At 37.4% G+C, this 21,448-nt stretch overlaps 1 long non-coding RNA gene across 3 annotated transcripts in view; it reads left to right on the top strand.

The window, feature by feature from the left end:
• Window positions 1-9,592, top strand: part of LOC140844251 (uncharacterized) — an 88,733-nt gene extending 79,141 nt beyond the window's left edge. For all 3 annotated transcript variants that reach the window (XR_012122401.1, XR_012122399.1, XR_012122398.1), the window contains one exon: window positions 8,707-9,592. This is a non-coding gene — a long non-coding RNA (uncharacterized lncRNA). The remainder of the gene's footprint in view (window positions 1-8,706) is intronic.
• Window positions 9,593-21,448: the final 11,856 nt, after the last annotated feature.

Genomic DNA, 21,448 nt, shown 5'->3' with positions numbered 1-21,448 from the left:
AAGATAAGGTCATAACTGATAAGAGTGGCATGGTGAGAAGGTGAAGTAGGAAAATATTCTATAGAATAGAAAATAGCAAATAGAAAAATGGGTGTGAAAAATGAGACATGAAAGAGAATATGACATGTTATAAAACTAAAATATACATTTTATATATTTGCTGATATATGTATTTTATAAAATGTCATGTTCCCTTTCATGTATATTTATATAGTTGCAACATATAGGGAAAAAGTACTGAAAGGTGAATACAAAGAGATAGAGGAGTCCATGTCAGAAAACATTATACTGTGATCAAGATTTCAATATGATATTTCAATCCATACCATTACAGAAAAGCCTCAAAATTATAGATATTAAATATCCTAAAATATACTATCTCACTCAATCATTACAACCTCTCTTTAAGGATTCTAGTATAGAGAATAGTATAACACAATCTTATAGAGAGAAAAATTAGATATCCAAGAAATGCATGGCCTGCTTGACCTACTCAGTCATTCAGCCCAAGTCTTCGTATTTAAAAGCTAGTATTTATCCACTGTTCCACATCACATTGCTTTCCCTACGTCTGATACTGGTTTGGGGAGATCTCTCTGACATTTGGGGCATGGAAAAGGGCTTTTTTTCTAGTTTTCTTTTATGTCACTAATTGCCAGAAAGCAATTACAAAGCTCTATTATTAAAATTAGGGATTCTGTTCTGATAAGGATGGGGAAGGCTGCCTTAAAGGCTGTTAGCCCATCTCATGTCTATTGCCACTCTTGGTTATATCCTCTGTGGGTCCTCTTTTATTCTTATAGTTCCCATCGGACTGTTAGGAATGGTTGTCACACCAGTTACTGGTGATCACCTGAGTACGGCTTCTGCCTCCTTTTCTCTGATAGCTGAGTTGTCAGTATAATTACTTAATCTCTCTGTGCCCGCAAAAGGAGAGTCAAATTTAGTAACACACTGTCAGAAGGCCATCAGATATTTGTGAATTCAATAGGACCTGCTTATAAGAAAGGCAGAAGAGTGGAGGGCAATGGCCTTCAAATTTTTTGACCATGATTAAGAGTAAGAAAAATATCTTAAATCATGATCCAGTTACACACACATAAAAATATCAGTAGTAGTAATTGTAGAAAACATTACAAATGAGTAGTTACTATGTTCCAGGCAGTATGATAAATGTTTTAGATACATTAATTCCTTGAATTTTCTCAATAATTTTATGAAGTGATCATTATCACTAACTCTAATTTATGGATAAGGCACCTGAGGTGTGGAGAGGTAAAGTGCATTATATAAGGTCTTGCAGTTGGCAAATGGCAGATTCAGGATTAAAACTCAAGTAATCTGGCTCCAGAGTCTGCACTCCCTGCTATTAAAAGATGTCACTACATACACACATGCACACATACAAGTTTTTGTAGAATACTACTGTACTGTGTGTTATGTGTTTGGATATTCCCTATTTTGCATTTTCTCATGCAAGCAGAGACTCAGTAAGTTAATTTTCGGCCACTCGGGTTCCCCATATGATACATAGAAGTGGGTAGTGCCTCCTAGAATTGTGCATGTGCAGTGACCCTGATGCCAGTGGGTTGGTACCTGAAGTTTGTACAACTCTGACCCAATGTTTAACAGCTTTGGCTTCAGAATCAGACAGATCTCACTCACACTACTGATTTGCCTATGTCTTAACTCTATGACCTTAAGAAAGTCACATTTAAGCTACAACTTTTATAAGCATCTATCCTATAGGTTTATTAAGGTAATTAAATGAAGTAATACAGTTTAAAAACCAAGCAGAAAACCTGAGCTATATTCATTCTCAAAAAAGAAGTGGATGTTTTTTGGTTACCATTTTTGGCATGATCTTGATTTGGTTAAATCCAGTAGGGATTTCTGAGATGAGACTGGGCTAAAGACTGAAGGGCAACCGCAGGATCTGCAGCATAGGTTTGAAACAGAGACTGCAGCCACATGGTGAGGCACATAAAAATTCCAACTTTTACTGGGAATTCAACCAGTAGATGGAGTTGGAATTGGACTAGAGGCTCTGAAGGTACTCATGAATCAGAGCTGCATTGTAACTAGCCTATCATCTACCAGTGTCCTCTGCTATTACTGAGACTCCATGCAAGCCCTGCAGTGTCCTGAGGCATCTTGTCCAAGGGAAGGTCAGATGGCTCCACTGGCAGGTAAATGAACTTGAGTCATGAGGCAATGCTAAGAGATGTGAGCTGTTCTTAGATTTGATCTTGTGGTTCAAGTACAAACGCAGCCACTATTTACTTGATGGATCTGGCAAGTCTCTTCGTAAATTTCAGACTCAGTTTTCTCATATGTAAAATAAGATTTATCTAAACTTCACAGGGCTTTTGTAGGAATTACAGAAAGGGAACTGAGAGGGTGAAATGTTCATTACTTTTCTAATAAGACCACAGTTAATTTATTTTGGAAATACTTATTGAATACCCACACACTGTTTTTAAAAGGATCTAGCATAATGCCAGCCAAATAGTAGTTACTTAATAATTTCTATTTTCTTTCTTCTGTTTTCCCTTCTTTGTCACAAAATCCTTTCATCTGCAGCAGGGATGTGAGGCTTTAGGCATCCAATGGTTCAAAGGCCCTGGATAGTAGGTGGTAAAGAGGTGGGCAATTTCTCAGCCTTATGCTCTGGACTGCATTTATATCAGAAACAGCCTGGGGTCTCCAACTGGAGGAGCCTTTTCTGGGTCATCATTCATTTTAGTAAAAAAGCAAGAGGAATTGTGGTTCGATGTGAATTTTATATAAAACAATCCTGCAGCATTTCCCTAAAGCAACTGTCAGAAATGTTTTATTGAAGTAGATGGCAAAATTTCATAATTTAAGATTGCACTCAAGATTATATTTTCCCTTTTTAAAAACTGTATCTCTCCAAACAAAGAGTGATGAAGCTTGTGAAAATAAACCTTTCACAACATTTTATGCAAAAGAATCTTCACTACATCAGCTTTTATGGCGCAAAACACTGGAATAATTTATATGCCCAACAATAAGGGATTAATTAAATAATGGGATGTGTTATTATGTTCCTGGTGCATTTAAGATGATCAGTAAGTATTCACTGAGTAAATATATAAATATTTAAAGACAGAAAAAGGTTACTCCTCATTTTGTAAAGGGAAAGTTTAAAGGAAAATACAGAATTATCGAAAATTGGAATTTAGTATATGTTATTCAGTGTATATATACTCTATGGACATGTATAGATCAAGGTGGTAGGATTATCTTATGTTATCTATATCTTTCTTTGGACTATCCAGATTTTCTACAATGAATTTTTATATGTGATACAAAGAAAAATTATGTTTTTTTAAAAAAATATACTTAACAAAAAGCCCACAAGCTCACCAACAGTTTTGCCACTTTGGTTTGCCTCACAGCATTTTAGAAAGCATTAAAGAGTTGGTTAACTTCACATTATATTTATATAACATATATATTATACATGAATATATAAGATATATATATCTTAATATATTTTATATGTATTATATAAATACATGTGTATATATTATTCCCTATCACTCCTTATCTTGAAACAACTATGTGTCCCTCTTTTCCCTTACTTGACTGGCACCTACAGTCATGGCCCCTATTAGCCTTCAATAACTATTCAGAGATTTAAGAAACTTGGAATTATGCCACTTGAATCCTGCAGTATTCATCTACAGGCATGCAAAAGGAACTTAATGTTTTAGCTTACACAAATATTGTTCAGCTTAGATCGTCAAAGGCTCAGTGAATGCCTACTATGAGCTAGGAAGTAATCTTGAAGATACTTTTACAAGGATGGATAAATGAGGCCATTTGCCTTTGAGAGACTTAAGAGCTGATGAAAGAGATATAAAGACATATACAGAGAATTTTAATTTAATTTGATAAGTGAATATAATCATAATCCATCAGATGCTGTGCTGTGCAAACACAGCAGAAGCTCAGAGTAGGAATTCAAAATGGGCTTACTGGAGTTGAACCTTGAATAATCATAAAAATAACCAAGTGAAAATAAGCGGGAAAACATTTTCCAACAAAGAAGTATTCAAAATGTATTTATTATTGGAGACATACAGCCATCCCAAGACAGGTGTGTGGTTCAGGAAAAAACTCAGTTTTGTGAGGCTCTTTTCCCATGCATATTTCATCCAGTTGAATGTGAGCCATCGGGATGAGCCAGAGAAGCTCAAGAGAGGAAATGGACCAGGCAGCCACAAGCTGCCGCATGAGGCTATGTGGGCAGAGGGAGGGAAGCTGTCCTCACTGAGCTATCTGACCCTAGACAAGTAAGACGAGGGTGTTAGCTGCAGATGCCAGCCAGTCATCCCTGCCACGGGTCCCAGGTCTGCACAAGCACCAGCAGTGGGTTGAGTAATTACAACCCCGCCTCCGTGCGGCTGGGTACTGGCTCTGCCAGGTCGAGCTCTTGCTGGACTCTGCAGTTTTTGCCTGCACTGCTTTCACCCCAACACACAGAGGAGTGTCTTGCACAGAGAAGCTCCTCTGCAGAGTAGTAAATATTTGTTCAGTAATGGGTGAGTGAACAAATGAAATAAAAGTCCGAGTCTACACAATATTAACTGAAAGACTCTCAGTCACAGTGTTTCTCAGCTTCTCAGGAATGGAATAGTAGTTCCAATGAATGTTGATACATGCTGGCCAAGGCAGAAACAGAGCAGGCAGGGAGAGGGACAGAAAGAGAAACACTATTAGCTGGTTTTGAGAGGAAAAAATGCTGGTGGCTTAACAGGGTTCAATATATTTTTTTCGTAAGAAAGTTTGAAAACTGAATTTATGAATTATATAGTATGTTCCAAACTTATTAAAACAAAAACCCTCATTTTTAAAGGGCAGATTAAGGGGATACTGATATACAGAACATAACTGCTTATTTGATGGAGTTTGGGCTTTAGATCAGTGTTCCTCAGGTATAACTGTGCCTATGAATCAACAAAAGATTTTGTTAAAACACAGATTCTGGTTAAGTAGTTCTGGCAAGAGACCTAAAGTTGGCACATCTAGCAAGCTCCCCAGTAATGCTAAAGCTGCTGTGCTCAAGACATCATTTCATTCCCTGCAGTCCAAGGGAAGGGAAAGGGAGAATCAAGGGTCTCTCCCAGGCTTTTTGCCTGACCAGTTGGGCCAGTTTGCCTGACCAGTTGGTGCCTTCCACTGGATGGCCAGTCCTGATTGAGCAATCAATGTGAAGTGAGAAAAAGATCTTTACTTCAAACATATTGAGTTGAAGCATTCAATAGTCAAGGGAGGCTTTGTGGTGGTGGTTAGATCTGTAATGCCGTGAGACCAGGACTAGAGGTTCGAATTCAAGAGTCAGTGGGATGATATTAAACCATAGAGCTGCTTGGTATCATCTATGAATATGGACCAAGACGAGGTTTGAAAATTAAGGGGTCTGACTTTTCTAGAGTGAAGAGAGGAGAAGGTACAGCAATAAAGAATAAGAACAGGTACTTGTGGTAGAAGGAAAACCCAGGATATTGAGGTGTCCTGAGATTCGAGAGATGAAAGCATTTCAAGGACCAGCCATCTTAAATACTGTTGAAGACAATCATTGCATCTGTAAGAGTGAAGATGTTGGTTATTATATTATTAATCTGTTGCTGCATAACAAAGTACCCTAAAATAGCAGCTTCAAACAAAAAGCATTTGTTATTCTTATACACCTTCTGAGAGTCAGGAATCTCAGAGCAGCTCAGCTGGGTGGTTTTGGCTCAGGGTCTCTCATGAGGTTGCCATTTAGATATTGGCTGAGGCTACAGGCCCCTGAAGGCTTACTGAGGAGGTCATGAGGTCATGGCCACTCACGTGCCCACTGGCAGGCCTTAGCTCCTTGCTACCTGCTGGCCTGAATCCTCAGTTTCTCACCATGTAAGTAGCTTTCCATACAGGCTGCCTGAATATTCTCCCAGTGTGACAGCTGGCATCTCTCAGAGTGAGTGATCCAAGAAAGAAGGAGGGGACACACATGCCCAGCCTGAAGGCTGCTGTCTCCACAGCCCAGTCTCAGGTCACACTACAGGTCATCGGTCACACAGACCAGCCTTGGTACAATACCAAAGGAGACACAGAGACTACACACTAGCAGGATGTGGGGATCATGTGGGACCACTTTGGAGGGCTGGCTACCCTAGAGATTTTTCCAGACCTGTTCAGTGCAGTGCTGGGCCCGGAGCCCAGCTGGGTGACAACAAACGGAGAATGAGAGGTGAGGAGGTAGAAACAAGCAATGTGAATAAATCTCACAAACGATGTTCCACAGGCGAGGGGGACAGAATAATGGGGCAGTAGCTGAAGGAAGATGTGGAATCAAGAGAGATTTATGTTGTTTTCCTCTGTCTTTTGCATTCTCAGTGGGATTTATCCAGTAGAGCAAGTTCTGGAGGTTTGAAGTCAGAGGAATGAAATGCGAGTTTCAGAGAGTACTGGATTAGTTGTCAGCAGACAAGGGGGCCGGTTCTCTGTCTGTCGCTAGCTAAGTAACCTTTGGCAAATCACTTCACTTCTTGGAACCCGGTTCAATAATTGATAAAATGTAAATGATAGCATACCTACTTCCAATACTTTTATAAGACTCAATTGATACTATGTATGTAAAAGGGCTTCAGGACAGGAAAGAGCCGTGCCAGTGTGACTTGATCACCCAGTTTTAGGTGAAATCAGTTGCAGCACATGGATCTTTATTCACCCAGCAACTAGACATGCTTCTGGTATTTTTCACACATTGAGTTTCAGACCTACCACAGCTCAGTTTAAGATGTGACTAAAAAACTGCATGTAATAGGCCACCGAACAAAGGCTCTGTAGTTCAGTCATTCTTCTCAATCATTGCTGGGAACTCATTAGACTCATCCCAGAAACTTTTGAAAAAACACATTTTTGTAGGATTCACCTGCAGAGGTTATGAAGTAATTTATCTCGGATGACATGTGCTCATCAGTACTTTTTTTTTAAGCACCTCACACGTTTCTAATGTGCAGTCAGGGCGAGGGCCATCGGTCTAAATTATGTATTGCCTACCTCTGTTCTGAGCTGGGTCCTTAGAATCTCCTTCTTTTGCTGCATCACACCACTCAAATTCAAGTTCTCTCTGGTAAGTTAGAAGTAGTTTAATGTGTTTATAATTAGAATGATAGCTGCTAGCCTACATTGAAATGCATTATGGGAAATAGTTCTTTGAAACTTCTATATTTAGAATAAAGACTTTGCTCATTATGTTACTGGGTATCTTTTCTTTTTAAAAATATGGGAGAAAATGTGTTCTCTTGATACCAGGTCAAAGTTGCTTTTCTGAAGTCACTGGTTCATTTTCCATCTTTTGTCTGCTCTGAATCATGTAGATAATAATGTTTCTCTATACACATTAAAAAGCTTGAAGACAACTTTGTTCTCTACCTAATGCAAGTTATGAAGCCAACTATTACTGTGTTAAATTTAGTTTTGATCCCACCTTAATTTTCCACCCTCCATTTCCTTCTGCTTCAATTTTTTTCTCTATTAAAAATTCCTGCATCTACTAAGATGTATGCATGATTTTGTCTATCTTAATTCCTTTTGAGAACAAGATGGGTATGTTCAAACCAATCGATATACAAACCCAAAATAATCTAAATGGAAGGTTCTGTTGTTTGGTTTATGAGCAAAAATATATGACATTCTTCTTTTCTTATAAATAAAAAGATCCACCCTCCAATTTCAGAAAGAAATTTGGATGACTGAAGTATTTCTAGATCAAGTTCTCTACTCACTTTGACAACACAAATATCTGGGCTCTGTAGAACAAAGAGAAGACATACAACTCAGAGATAATCTGTTAGAGACCACCAAACTCTTCCCACCCTTTTCTTTCTTTGTACCTTTCCCAGGGAAGCTTTCCCTTTGGAAAATGTACTTTTCATGTTGAGTAGGACAGAACAGTGTAAATAAGAGATAAGCCTAATAGAAATAGAAATATCTCCTTTTTAATGAACACGTAATATATTTGCTGTCTCTTTTTGCTCAGGGGAGTTTTCTCTCAGAAGTTAATTTTAAAATCTAATCTTAATCCAATTCAGTCAGACTATCTGAAAGGAAAACTTTGGCTTAAAAGTGTTCCATATTAATGTGAAGAAATAACTGGCTCACCACCAGCTTTCCAAGCAAAGTAGCCAATATGGGAACGTTGGGTGGCTTTCAGATAACTGCATGATGAAGCACAGTAAGTGTATATGTGTGTGGTGAGGTTGAATGGCTGGCACAGGGTTAGGCCAGCATTTTCAGTATCCTACCAGCATTTTAATACATGTCACTGAAATAACCTGCACTCCCAAGGCAAACAAAATGACAGTGTAATTCAGGAAGTTTTAACATCTCTGTTTATGCAACATGTCTCTGAGGTGTGCTCAAATGAATTTAAGGAGTTAAGGGAAAAGCAAATCATAGCTTTATGCCCCTAGAACTCTCCCAGAATTAAGAAAAAAAAATTGTTCCCATCCTGAATTCCACTCTGGCTTTTTGGCAGAATAGAGGACTGCCTGACTGAGCAGTTGGCTTAGTAAATAAGCAGGGTATCTCCTACCATGTGTCATTTAACCAGTATCTGCCAAGAAAGCTGTGTTTCCCCTTTCTAATTGCCAGCCTTTCCTTGTTTCTCTCTGCTTTTGTTACTCCCAGCATTCCCCAGCTGTGTCAATTGCGGGATTCCAAGCGCTCTCTACCACTGTTACATCTGGTGTGTGATGAACATTTAGAAGGGCTGCCAGGGACTTCTGGAAAATGCTGGAGGCTCCTGAGGGTGTCAGGAGATGCCAGAACCAAGAGGCAAGGATATACTGTAATTTAAAATTTCATCCTCTCTCTTAATACTAATCCCATAGTAGCCAAATTTCTTCTCTAATTAATATTAAAAGTACATCTACAAAGTCATCTATTTTTAACTATCTGTCCTGTTTTGAAGATGGGATATTGATTTCAAGTGTTTTTGTTAACTATTCACCATTTTAAAGGTCACTTTCAATTTTGTCCAAACACCTAATTTTTCCATACTTTCTTATGTGTTATGTAATTACTTGTAGATTTTTAATTTACTTTTGAAATTGTACAGTTCTTACAGAATTCTTACCAATGCTAATTCTACACATTTTTATGTGCAAACAAGCATTCCTAATGGGAACAATTCTTTTTTTGGAAAAATGACCAGGGTAAAAATTGGTGAATAGAATAAGTTGATAAAGAGCTGACAAAAAATCATTGTTAATTTCATGATGCCATTTATCGGTCCCCTGCCCACCCCCCAAAAAAGTATGTTTCTATTTGCAAAGAGGGGAATACACAAAGTAAAAGACAAGTTATTTGAAACCAAGTAACTGAGTTTCAGTTACTTAAACAGTGATCTATAATTGTGTGTTCCCTTGTCTATAATCTATTTGAAATATGAATATTTATATATTTTTTTCCTAGTTAATTTGAGTGATATTCACATATTAAGGTACTGACCATGTTTTCCAACTAGACACAGTAGTTGTCTGTCAGGGAAGGATTTTACAATACTGTGACATTAGAGCTACATCCTGAATAATGAGAAGAAGCCAGACATGCAAAGATCTGAGTGAAGTACATTCCAGCTGGAGAGAACCACTATGTCATAAGCCCTTAGGTAGGACAGAGTTTCCTCCTGTGAGGGTCACGGGTAAGACCGGAAGTTTGTAAGCAAGGAGGAGATGGGTGGAATACAATGTTGGAAAGGGACCAGAAACTGTAGAGAAATAAAAGCCATGGATGAAGTTTGGATTTTATTCTAAGACCCAAGAAAAGCCACAGGCAGGGAAAATATCCTGCCCAAGAGACCCAAACAATAAACTCTATCATTTAGGGTCCCATCAGGAGGCAGAAATATTCAGTAGGCATATCATCACCATTTTAGTGCAGTTGACTGTGTGATTGTGATATTGCAGCATGCCGTGCATTACTAGTATTCTATTTCCTATTGGCAAGGTGCTGGACTCTGCATTCAAACACAGGAACATTTCTAAACCTACCCACAGTCTTGTCTTGGATGCTGTGGGTTTTGATACCAATTTCTGAGAAAGGAGATAGAAATCACACAAGCAATCTTAGTGGAAATAATTTACTATAAAGGATGCTTAACTAGATATTCAGGTAAGTAGGTGACTAAAATGATAAAAAAAAAAAGATCATTCTAGGTAATAATTGCAGAAAGCAGCTACTCTTATTAGACTGGGGAACAAAAACACAAGATTGGACTTACTAAACCCTGAAGGAGGCATTACTTGGGGCTGAAACCCAGAACTCAGGAGAACTATTGCTTGCCAGGTGCTGGCAGCTCTGCATACTGGGAGGGACTATGTGAGCCTGCAGTCCAGACATCTGCCGATGGAAGGCCGGATAGCTGCTATGGATGCCTCTGAGAGGGCTTATGAGGCTATTTCTGTGAATGTTAAGACTGCAAAATGGGCTCAGCTACTCCTGCAGGAAGCACCTGCTAATGCGTGGGGAAGGAGCCCTGATCGGGCGACTCTTCCAAGAGCAGGAAACAGAAAGGAAGCCCACAGGAAACAAAAAGGAGGGAACAAATCTATTCCCAGTTCTGTAAAAACAATGTGATTTGCACCAAGTCCCACCATCATAAAGCAGAGCAGAAGTGCTGGAAGACAGAAATGCAGGGCAAGTCAGGCTGCAGGTGAAACATTCACTGTGGTCCTTCATTCTCTAAGCTGATTATTACACATCTCACCCCAAATAATTGGCTACCCTCCTTTTAAAGCTTCCCTAAGAGGTTTCATGGTTTCAGATTGACCAACTCCTGTACTTCATGTGACTCTCAAAGGCACATCTGTGGAGGCCAAGCTTCTCCCAGTCCTGGGGAACCCTTGTCACCAGACAAAGATGGCTACATGGTGGCAGCCTCAGACTGGCCCTAGAACCAAAAAAGGGCCATTGTCCTGACTGCTAATCAGAAAGGACTTGATTGAGCCTCATGCAGTCTTTTTAGGTAATTAGCTCAGGTCTGTAATGGCAGGCTCCTCTTTGTCTTTGGAGAAGATTTGATGATCACTTCTCCTTCTGGGAGGCCTGGGGCCTCCCAGAATTTCAGTTATGACCAAAGCTAATTTTCATGCTTACAGGTGCATATATTTTGATTAGCATAACCTGCTCTGTCTTCAGCTGCATTCAAAATCAGCACACATGGGTATGGCTACAGAAGTCCCTGCTACCCTGAGCCTAAATGTGCTTTGTTTTGAGGAGTCCAGAGGCTCAGGTACAAAAGTAGCCTTAGGAAACTTCTGTGAAGTTTCTGGGGTATTATTAAACACAAGCTAATTCTCAGTTCACAGAGCTGTTCTCTCCATGTACAGCTTTCTAAGAGGAAGACTGGAAAAGGAGGAGGCAAAGAGATACTTGGCCTTTACCCCATATCAGAATATAAAAAAATTTTTAGAAGAAACTGCAGTAGGCAATATTTTCCAAAAGAAAAGTGTAAACTACATCATTCTTAAAATTATCCAGAGAAGAAGTGTGAAACCAGGAATTCAAGGCTAACTGGCCCAAAGTGCCCACACCCTTGCCCCCACATCCTACCACCCACCCGGCAGAGCGTGGTGAGTGTGGGAGCCCAACTTGTTAAGAGCTCTCACACACAGTGTGGCTACTTGTCTTGGGGATAGTCTTTTTTCTTCAGATCTCATCAACTCTTTAGGAGAAAAACAGCCCAAAGAAAAGTCCTTGGCTATATGTGATAATTCAATATTCTACATTCCCCTTAAAAATGTTTTTTAAACCACCACAAAGATTGCTGTGTAAATGACTTTCCTCTCTGAGTTCTTTAAAGTTGAGATGTTGCTAAATTCTTTATTTGGAGGAGGCATAATTGCATCCCAAATGCTGGCATGAGCTGCAGTGAGAGAAACATCCGGACCAATGAGTGTTACTTGCAAGGATGTTCTAGTTTCAGTTTATTTTTCATGCTGCTCACAGGTAAAGTCTATATTCAATTTGCAAGCTTTCTCTCAGCTCTGCACTGATAAGAAGGCCTGTGATTTAATCTAACAGGGTAAGCAAAAGGTCTTCAAGCCACAGATTAGAAATACAGCTTCCTTAAGGGAATGGGGAACTCAAGAGATAACCCCCCTGAACTCTCCCTCTGCACAGGGGCTGAGGCATAGCGCTGAAACAGAGGCGTGATTTGCCCAGGTGGCTTCCATCAGGATGCGTGTCGGGGAGGATGGACACACAACCACAAGCCTACCTTTCCAATATTTTCAAAATAAAACTATTAAAAATGAAGTGATCCAATAATAACAGAGCTTCATTTTGGTTGGTAATTATATTTTGCACAGATTTTCCTGTGGCTTCTTCAAAACCTCCCTAGAAAATAGAGATTATTACTGTTAGAGGTGTGACTCTGGTTCAGAGGAGGCAAACCATGCACAGAAGCAGTATGAGCTAACTGCGAGAGTTTAAGCCCAGGGTTCAAGAGACATGGTTTCATGTGTTTAGTGAATATCCTTTAATTTTATCTTTGTTTAAAAAGCTATAAATATATGTACATATATATATATACACACACAGACACATTTATGTATGTATATATATATGTGTGCGTGTGTGTGTGTGTGTGTATATACATATATATAAAATTTCATTTGATCTTCACAAAAATCCTGGGACATAGAGAAGAGAGTAGTACCCTCACTTAGAGATTAAAAAACTTAAATTCACAGGTTATTATACATCAGAGATAATCCAGCAGAGATTAAGTGGCAAATCTAAATTTTTGTGCAGAACCCCTGGCCCATGCTTTTCCCTTTATTAAGCTATTGAAAGTGAAGATCATTCATCATCATCAGAGACTCATTACCTCAATAGCTGCAGGGTACCAAGAGCTCATAGGCAAACTGTTATTAAATACACTTTCTCTACAGCTTCATTTAATCTTTACTACAGCCACATATAAGGCTGCTTGGTTATAACATACATAAACCCCTCAAGAAAACTGGTTGAATGTGACAATGTGGAATCAGAACAGACGACCTTGAGGCAGATGACCTTACCTTCCCATGGAATGGTACAGAGTTTGACATCAGATATACCTGCGTTTGGATCACAGCTCAGGCCCTTGCTAAATGTATAATAACTCAGGGCAAATTGTTTCACCAGACTGAACTTTCCTTACCTTATCTGTAAAGGGAAATGATATTGCATTGCTATGTTTTATATACACTTGGCTAAAGCTAAGATATATCCCAAGATCCTCTTCACTATATGGTTCCAGATTACAGTCAGCCAAAAGAGGAAGTTGCTTGGGGTTAGGAAGGTGAAATGCAGCAGAAGTTGTTATTTTCAGAAGATCACCATGATTGGGCATGGTTATGGATGAGCATTGGAAAAGTCTAGCAGTTTCAGCTTGTCCTTTCTATTTTCCGTCCCACATGCAACTCATTTTTCTTGTTGCTGGCCCTGATGACCAACAGTGTCAACAGGCCTGCAACCAGGTTCTTGGCTATGGACTCACAAAAGCAATAGCTGTCCAGAGGCAGCAGTTCCCCATAGGGCTACTTCAAGCCAGCCCTGCTTCTGTAGCCCATGTGTGCTTGGCTCCTTGCATATCTGAAGTTCTGACTTGTCCGTCTGCAGCCATCCCTCAGGTTGACTGAGTAGTGATAGTTTCTCTGATCCCCTCTGACCCTTCTCTTCCAGACTTTCACTTTCCCACCTCCTCCCATATTTGTGTAAGGTGTGATTCATGTAACAAATGCCTTAGTTCCTTAATACTTATAATGGCTCTCTTTTCCTGTCTTAGTCTTATTCTTCCCTCTCCATATTGCTTTGGCTATTCAGGGTCTTTTGTGGTTACATATGAATTTTAGAACTATTTGCTCTAGTTTGTTGTAGAATGCTGTTGGGATTCTGATAGGGAATGCATTGAATGTAGATTGCTTTAGGCAGGATGGCCATTTTGACAATATTAATTCTTCCTATCCATGAGCGTGGGATGTATTTCCATTTATTGGTATATTCTTTAATTTCTCTCATGTGTAATTTTCAGGGTATAGATCTTTCACTTCCTTGGTTAGGTTTGTTCCTAGATATTTTATTCTTTTTGGTGCAATTGTGAATGGAATTGTTTTCCTGATTTCTCTTTCTGCTAGTTCATTGTTAGTGTATCATAATGCAACAGATTTCTGTGTATTTATTTTATATCCTGCAAATTTGCTGAATTCAGTTATTAGTTATACTAGTTTTGGGGTGAATTCTTTAGCGTTTTCTATGTTCAATATCATGTCATCTGCAAACAGGGACAGTTTAACTTCTTCCTTACCAATCTGGATCCCTTTTATTTTTTTGTGTTGTCTGATTGAATAAAAGTGGGGAGAGTGGGCATCCTTGTCTTCTTCCCAATCTTAAAGGAAAATGTTTCAGCTTCTTGATGTTAAGTATGATGTTGGCTGTGGGTTTGTCATATATAGGCTTTTTTATTTTGAGGTACTTGCCCTCTATATCCACTTTGTTGAGAGTTCTCATAGTGACTGGATGTTGAATTTTGTTGAATGCTTTTTCAGCATCTATGGAGATGACCGTGTGGTTCCTATCCTTCTTTTTGTTGAGGTGGTGGATGATGTTGTTGCATTTTTTGAAATATTATACCATCCTTGCATTCCTGGAATAAATCCTACATGATCATGATGGTTGATCTGTTTGATGTGTATTTGAGTTCGATTTGCTAATATTTTGCTGAGTATTTTTGCTTCTATGTTCATCAGGGATATTGGTCTGTAATTTTCTTTTGTGGTGGTGTCTTTGCCTGGATTTGATATTAGTCTGATTCTGGCTTCATAGAATGCATTTGGAAGTTTTACCTTGTCTTCTACTTTTGGAAAACTTTAAGGAGAATGGGTATTAGGTCTTCACTAAATGTTTGATAAAATTCAGCAGTGAAGCCATCTGGTGCAGGAGTTTTATCCTTAGGTAGTTTTTTTAAATTACCAATTCAATTTCTTTGCTGTGATTGGTCTGTTCAGATTTTCTGTTTCTTCATGGATCAGCCTTGGAAGGTTGTATTTTTCTAGAAAGTTGTCCATTTCTTCTAGGTTATCCAGTTTGTTACCATATAATTTTTCATAGTATTCTCTAATAATTCTTTGTATTTCTGTGGTATCCATAGAAATTTTTCCTTTCTCTTTTCTGATTCTGTTTATGTGTGTAGACTCTCTTTTTTTTTAAGTCTGGCTAGAGATTTATCTATTTGGTTTATTTTCTTGAAGAACCAGCTCCTGCTTTCATTGATTCTTTCTATTGTTTTATTCTTCTCATTATTTATTTCTGCTCTAATATTTATTATGTCCCTCCTTCTACTGACTTTGGGCCTCACTTATTCTTCTTTTTCTAGTTTCATTAATTGTGAGTTTAGACTGTTCATATGGGATTATTGTTCTTTCCTGAGGCAGGCCTGTATTGCATTATACTTCCCTCTTAGCACAGCCTTCATTGCATCCCACAGATTTTGTGGTTTAGAATTATTGTCATTTGTCTCCATATATTGCTTGATCTCTGTTTTTATTTGGTCATTGATTATTTGGTCCATTGATTATTCAGGAGCATGTTATTAAGCCTCCATATGTTTGTGGGCTTTTTCATTTTCTTTGTGTAATTTATTCCTAGTTTCATACATTTGTGATCTGAGAAGCTGTTTGATACACTTTCAATCTTTTTGAATTTACTGAGACTCTTTTTGTGGCCTAGTATATGATTTTTTATGGAAAATGTTCCATGAGCACTTGAAAAGAATGTGTATCCTGCTGCTTTTGGGTGGAGTGTTCTGTAGATGTCCATTAGGTCTATCCATTCTAATACGTTGTTCAGTGCCTCTGTGTCCTCACTTATTTTCTTTCTGATTGATCTGTCCTTTGAAGTGGGTGATGTGTTGAAGTCTCCTAAATGAATGCATTACATTCTGTTTTCCCCTTTAATTATGTTAGTATTTGTTTCACATATGCTGGTGCTCCTGTGTTGGGTGCATAGATATTTATAATGGTTATATCCTCTTGTTGGACTGACCCCTTTATCATTATGTAATGTCCTTCTTTGTTTCTTGTTACTCTCTTTGTTTTGAAGTCTATTTAGTCTGATACAAGTACTACTACTCCTGCTTTTTTCTCTCTATTAGTTGTATGAAATAACTTTTTCTATCCCTTTGCTTTTAGTCTGTGTATGTCTTTAGGTTTTAAGTGAGTCTTTTGTAGGTAACATATAGATGGTTCTTGTTTTTTTATCCATTCAGTGACTCTTTGTCTTTTGATTGGTGCATTCAGACCATTTGCATTTAGGGTGATTATCTATAGATATGTACTTATTGCCATTGCAGGCTTTAGATTTGTGGTTACCAAAGGTTCAAGGGTAACTTCCTTACTATCTACCAGTCTAATTTAACTCACTTACTATGCTATTACAAACACAATCTAAAGGTTCTTTTTTTTTTCCTCCTTTTACTTCCTCCTCCATTCTTTATATATTAGGTATCATATTCTGTACTCTTTGTCTTTCAATGGCTGATTTTGGGGTGGTTGATTTGATTTTGCATCTGCTTAGGAATTAATTGGTATACTTCCTTTGCTGTGGTTTTATTTCTTCTGGTGACAGCTATTTAGCCTTAAGTGCACTTCCATCTATAGGAGTCCCTCCAAAATACACTGTAGAGATGGTTTGTGGGAGGTAAATTCTCTCCACTTTTTTTTATCTGGAAATTGTTTAATCCCTCCTTCAAATTTAAATGATAATCTTGCCTGATAAAGTATTCTTGGTTCAAGGCCTTTCTGCTTCATTGCATTAAATATATCATTCCATTCCCTTCTGTCCTGTAAGGTTTCTGTTGAGAAGTCTGATGATATCCGAATGGGTTTTCCTTTGTATGTGATCTGTTTTCTCTCTCTGGCTGCTTTTAATACTCTGTCCTATCCTTGATCTTTGCCATTTTAATTATTATATATGTCTTGGTGTTGTCTTCTTTGAGTCCCTTGTCTTGGGAGGTCTGTGCACCTCCATGGTCTGAGAGACTATCTTCTTCCCTAGATTGGGGAACTTTTCAGCTATTACCTCCTCAAAGACACTTTCTATCCCTTTTTCTCTCTCCTTCTTCTTTTGGTACCCCTACAGTGAATATTGTTCCATTTGGAATGGTCACACAGTTCTCTCAATAGTCTTTCATTCCTAGAGATCCCTTTTTCTCTCTGTGTCTCAGCTTCTTTGTATTCCTGTTCTCTAATTTCTATTTCATTTACTGTCTCCTCTGCTTCATCTAATCTGCTTTTAAGTCCCTCCATCGTATGTTTCATTTCAGCTATTGTTATAGTTAATTATTGACTCTCCATCCTAGATTTGTTCCTGAGTTTTTGAACATTTTCTGTACCTCCATGAGCATGTTTATGATTTTTATTTTGAAATTTCTTACAGGAAAATTGAGTTCACTTTCAGTTGGCCCTCTTTCTGGGGTTTTTAGGATTTGGGATTGAACCAGGTTCCTTTGAAGTTTCATATTTGTAGGTGGTGCCCTCTAGTGACCAGATGCTCTACTCACTGGATCTGCTCAGACCCTGGAGCAATGGTGGGGATTGCAGGGGAGGGACACTCGTGCCCTTTTCCTTGAGGTCTGCTGGTTTCCTCAGGTCTAGACAGTGTGCCATAGCCTTCTTTCTTGTTGCTCTTTCAGGATTTGATCTATTTGCTATATTTTCATATTATATGTAGTTTTGGGAGGAGGTTTCTGTCTCACCTCTCACTCCACCATATTTAATCCAGTGTACTTTTTTGGCCTCAGATCCTTTCCTCTACAGTCAATTGCTTTCTGACAAGGGTGGATGACATGAAACTTGTAGAGGTTCAGGTGTGATTAGGAGGCACATGGGAAAATTATCCTGTAGTCACTGGGCCTTGGGGATTGCAACAACCTTTCCGTGGGCCATGGCTCCTTCCTGGACACCAAGAAAGACTCACTCCTGTCCTCCCATGGAGAGCCAGGCAGAGACCAGGATGCGCCCACTCCACAAGGTGAGAGGCTTCCTGATGGCTCCTGAGCATACTTTTTAAAATCAACCTTAACCTTTTCTTTTATGAAAAGTCCTGTCAATATATCTATGTCCTTTTTATAAAATATTTGCATACCCCCAAAGTCACTATGATTTTCTTGTATGTTTTTTTCTTGAAGCTTAATATTTTTAACCTTCATGTTTATGTCTGTACTCTTTTTCAGTTAATTATTGCATATATGTGAAGTATGAGTCAAGTTTCCCTTTTTGAAAACAGGGCCATTTTGTGAAAAGACTTTCTTTTCCACATTGACATGCTTTGTGACCTTGGTCAATGATAAAATGACCATGTAAGTATGTGTCTTTTCTGGGCTTTCAGTTCTGTTCTTTTTCAATTTGTCAATCTTTATGCAACTACCACCCTGTCTTAATTTTTATCCTTTATATAAAGCCTAGAAATAAGATAGCATAAGTCCTTCAACTTTGATCATTTTGTTTAAGATTAGTTTGGCTATACTAGACCATTGCATTTCCAATTAATTTTAGAATGTCAACTTTTTTACATTAGGTAAAACCTGTGGGGATTTTAATTGGGATTTTGCTGAGTCTCTCAATGAATTTGGGGAAATATGACATCTTAAAAATACTGAGATTCAAAATCCATAAAAATTGTATTTACTCTCTTTGTTTATGTTGTATTTAATTTGTAATATTACATATTTTTCAGTGTCTTACACATAATTTGTAGAGTTATTTCTAAGTCATTTATGTATTTTTAACCTATAGTAACTTTTAAAACTTTATTTTCCTTTTTTTTTTTGGTACATAAGAATACAATAGATTGCCTATATTGACCTTATCTCCTGCCAGGATGTAGCACATAATTTGCAGGGTCCAATATAAAATAAAATTGTGGGTCTCTTTGTTCAAATTTCAGGAGAGTGCCAGCAGTGTGTTTAACCAAGTGTAGGGTATTTCTGAGCATGGGTCCTGTACAATTGTACAGGTTGCATGACTATGAAGCCCTCCCTGTTTCCTGTAATACTGTTAAATTCATTCACTAGATGAAGTAGAGTTTTCATTAATCTTAAGATAAATTAGGATATCTTAATATGTTTCCCCCCAAAAAATTGTAGCTTTATTTCTCCTTTTCCAATCTGCATTACCTTATTCTTTTTCTTATCTTATTGTGTTGGCTAGAACCTCCAGTTAACTTCTATTTAGCTATATGTTTTATAGGTATAAATATATACATATATATATACTATTCAGTTAAATATTAAATGGAAGTGATAAGAGTAAGCAATTTTGCCTTGTTCCTGATCTTTGAGGGAATACATTAAGTCTTTCACTGCTGTGTACATTACCTAAAGATATTTAATAGGTGCTCCCAATTCATTTGAGGGTATTGCTAAGACTTTTTTTTATCATTAATGAATAACAAATATTGTCAAGTGGGCTTATGTTGGCCAAATAAAATACATTGAGAAATGTTCCCTTAATCTTTATTTTCTGAAAAAAATTGTAAAAGTTGATATTATCTACTCCTTAAATTTATTCCTTAAATTGATAGGATTCACAATAAAGACACCTGATAGTGGAGGTTTTACTTTTAAGATTGTTTGCAGTTGTGAACACTATTTTTTTTCTATTTATCTTAAGTTAGTTTTGGTAATGTGTATCTTTCAATAAATTTCATTTTATATAAGTTGTCAATTTCTTTATACTATCTTTTGAATTTGCAGTGTGACTTCATTTCTTGCTTGTATTGCTAACTTATGTTCTTTTTCTCTTATCACATAAAGGTAGGAATTTTGCAATTTTTATTAATGTTTCAAAGAATCAGCTTTTTTTAATTTTCTCTATTTTTTTCTATGATTTCTGCTCTAAACTTTATTATTTCCTGTGTTACCTTGCATCAGTGTTACATTGCTCTTCTGTTGCTGACTTTTCAATGTGAAATGAGAATGAGATGATTCATTTAAAATATCTTTTCTGTTATAAGCATTTTTAGAGCTATGGATATCCCTTTCAACACTGCTTTAACTTTATCTTACAATTTTTTATATGTTATATTTATATTAAAATTCAGGTCAAAACATATTCTAATTTCTTTAGCAACATCTTCTTCGAACTATGGGTTACCTAATTTCCTAACTTTTTATGTAAATTTCCATATATCCTTCTGATACTGATTTTAATTTAATTCTCTATTTCAATCTTTTTAAATTAATTGGGACTTGATTTATATGCTAGCATATGGTCTATCTGATGTATAGGAATGTATTCATGAATGATCAACTTGAAAAGAATGTATATTTTGCTATTGGAAAGTGGAATGTTTAAAAAATATTGATGGAGGAAGAATTGGTTGAGAAGATATTTCAAGTCTCTACAAAATCTTAATGATTTTTGTCTACTTACTCTATTGGGAGAGAAGTTTTGAAATACTAACAATAATGGTGGATTTGTCTACTCATCCCTTTAGTTCCATCAGCTTTTGCTTCATGTATTTTGAAGCTGTCATTTAGTCCTTACACATTTTATATTTTTGTGTCTTTTTTGATGACTAGGATCTCATAAAATATCCCTTTCTGGGTTTAAGAATATTTTTTTCTGTATTTTAACTTGTCCAGTGCTAATAAAATTGCTCAAATTTCTTACGCTCCAGTTTCTTATGATTAATTAATTCCCTGATTTAATTTTTTTATCTTTTTACTTTTACCGTGTATCTGAAAATTTAAAGTGCATTTCTTTTTTTCTTTAAAGTGTGTTTAGTCTTTGTGTTTTTAGTCTGACATCCTCTGACTTTCAATTGCCCATTTACATTTAATGTAAGTATTGATAGAGTTGGGTTATATATGCCACCATAGTGTTATTGCTTTACTGTTTGCTGCAACTCTTTGAGTTTTTTCATTCCTGACTTGTTTTTATTAAAGCATATATTGGTATATTCAATGTTGGCTTATCGGCCATACTATGACTTACAAGATGAATGTTTCATACTAGGAGCTACAGCAGTTCTTTTAATCTCAGATAGCTTTATGTTGTGAGTAGCTGTCCTGTGCATTTAGCAGTATCCTTGGCCCCTACCCAGCAGGTGCTAATAGCAGTCCTCTGGTCTTCAATGTGACAACCAAAAGTGTTTCTAGACATTGCTAAATGTCCCCTGAGGGGCAAAATTGCCCCCAGTTGAAAACCACTGAGCTATACAAAGAAACATGCTTTCATAAAACAAGTGTACCCATGTGAAAGGATACATTTTTATCATAAAATAGCCCGGGTTTTATTGTGAAAGCATGACTGCTATGTCCAACAGAAGTTACTATTTCTTGAAGCAGACATGTACAGTGATACTTGCATGATAGGGCAATGAA

Source organism: Manis javanica, chromosome 11 (assembly GCF_040802235.1).
Source record: "Manis javanica isolate MJ-LG chromosome 11, MJ_LKY, whole genome shotgun sequence".
In the NCBI taxonomy this organism is placed as follows: Eukaryota; Metazoa; Chordata; class Mammalia; order Pholidota; family Manidae; genus Manis; species Manis javanica.
This window is presented reverse-complemented; position numbering and strand designations above follow the sequence as displayed.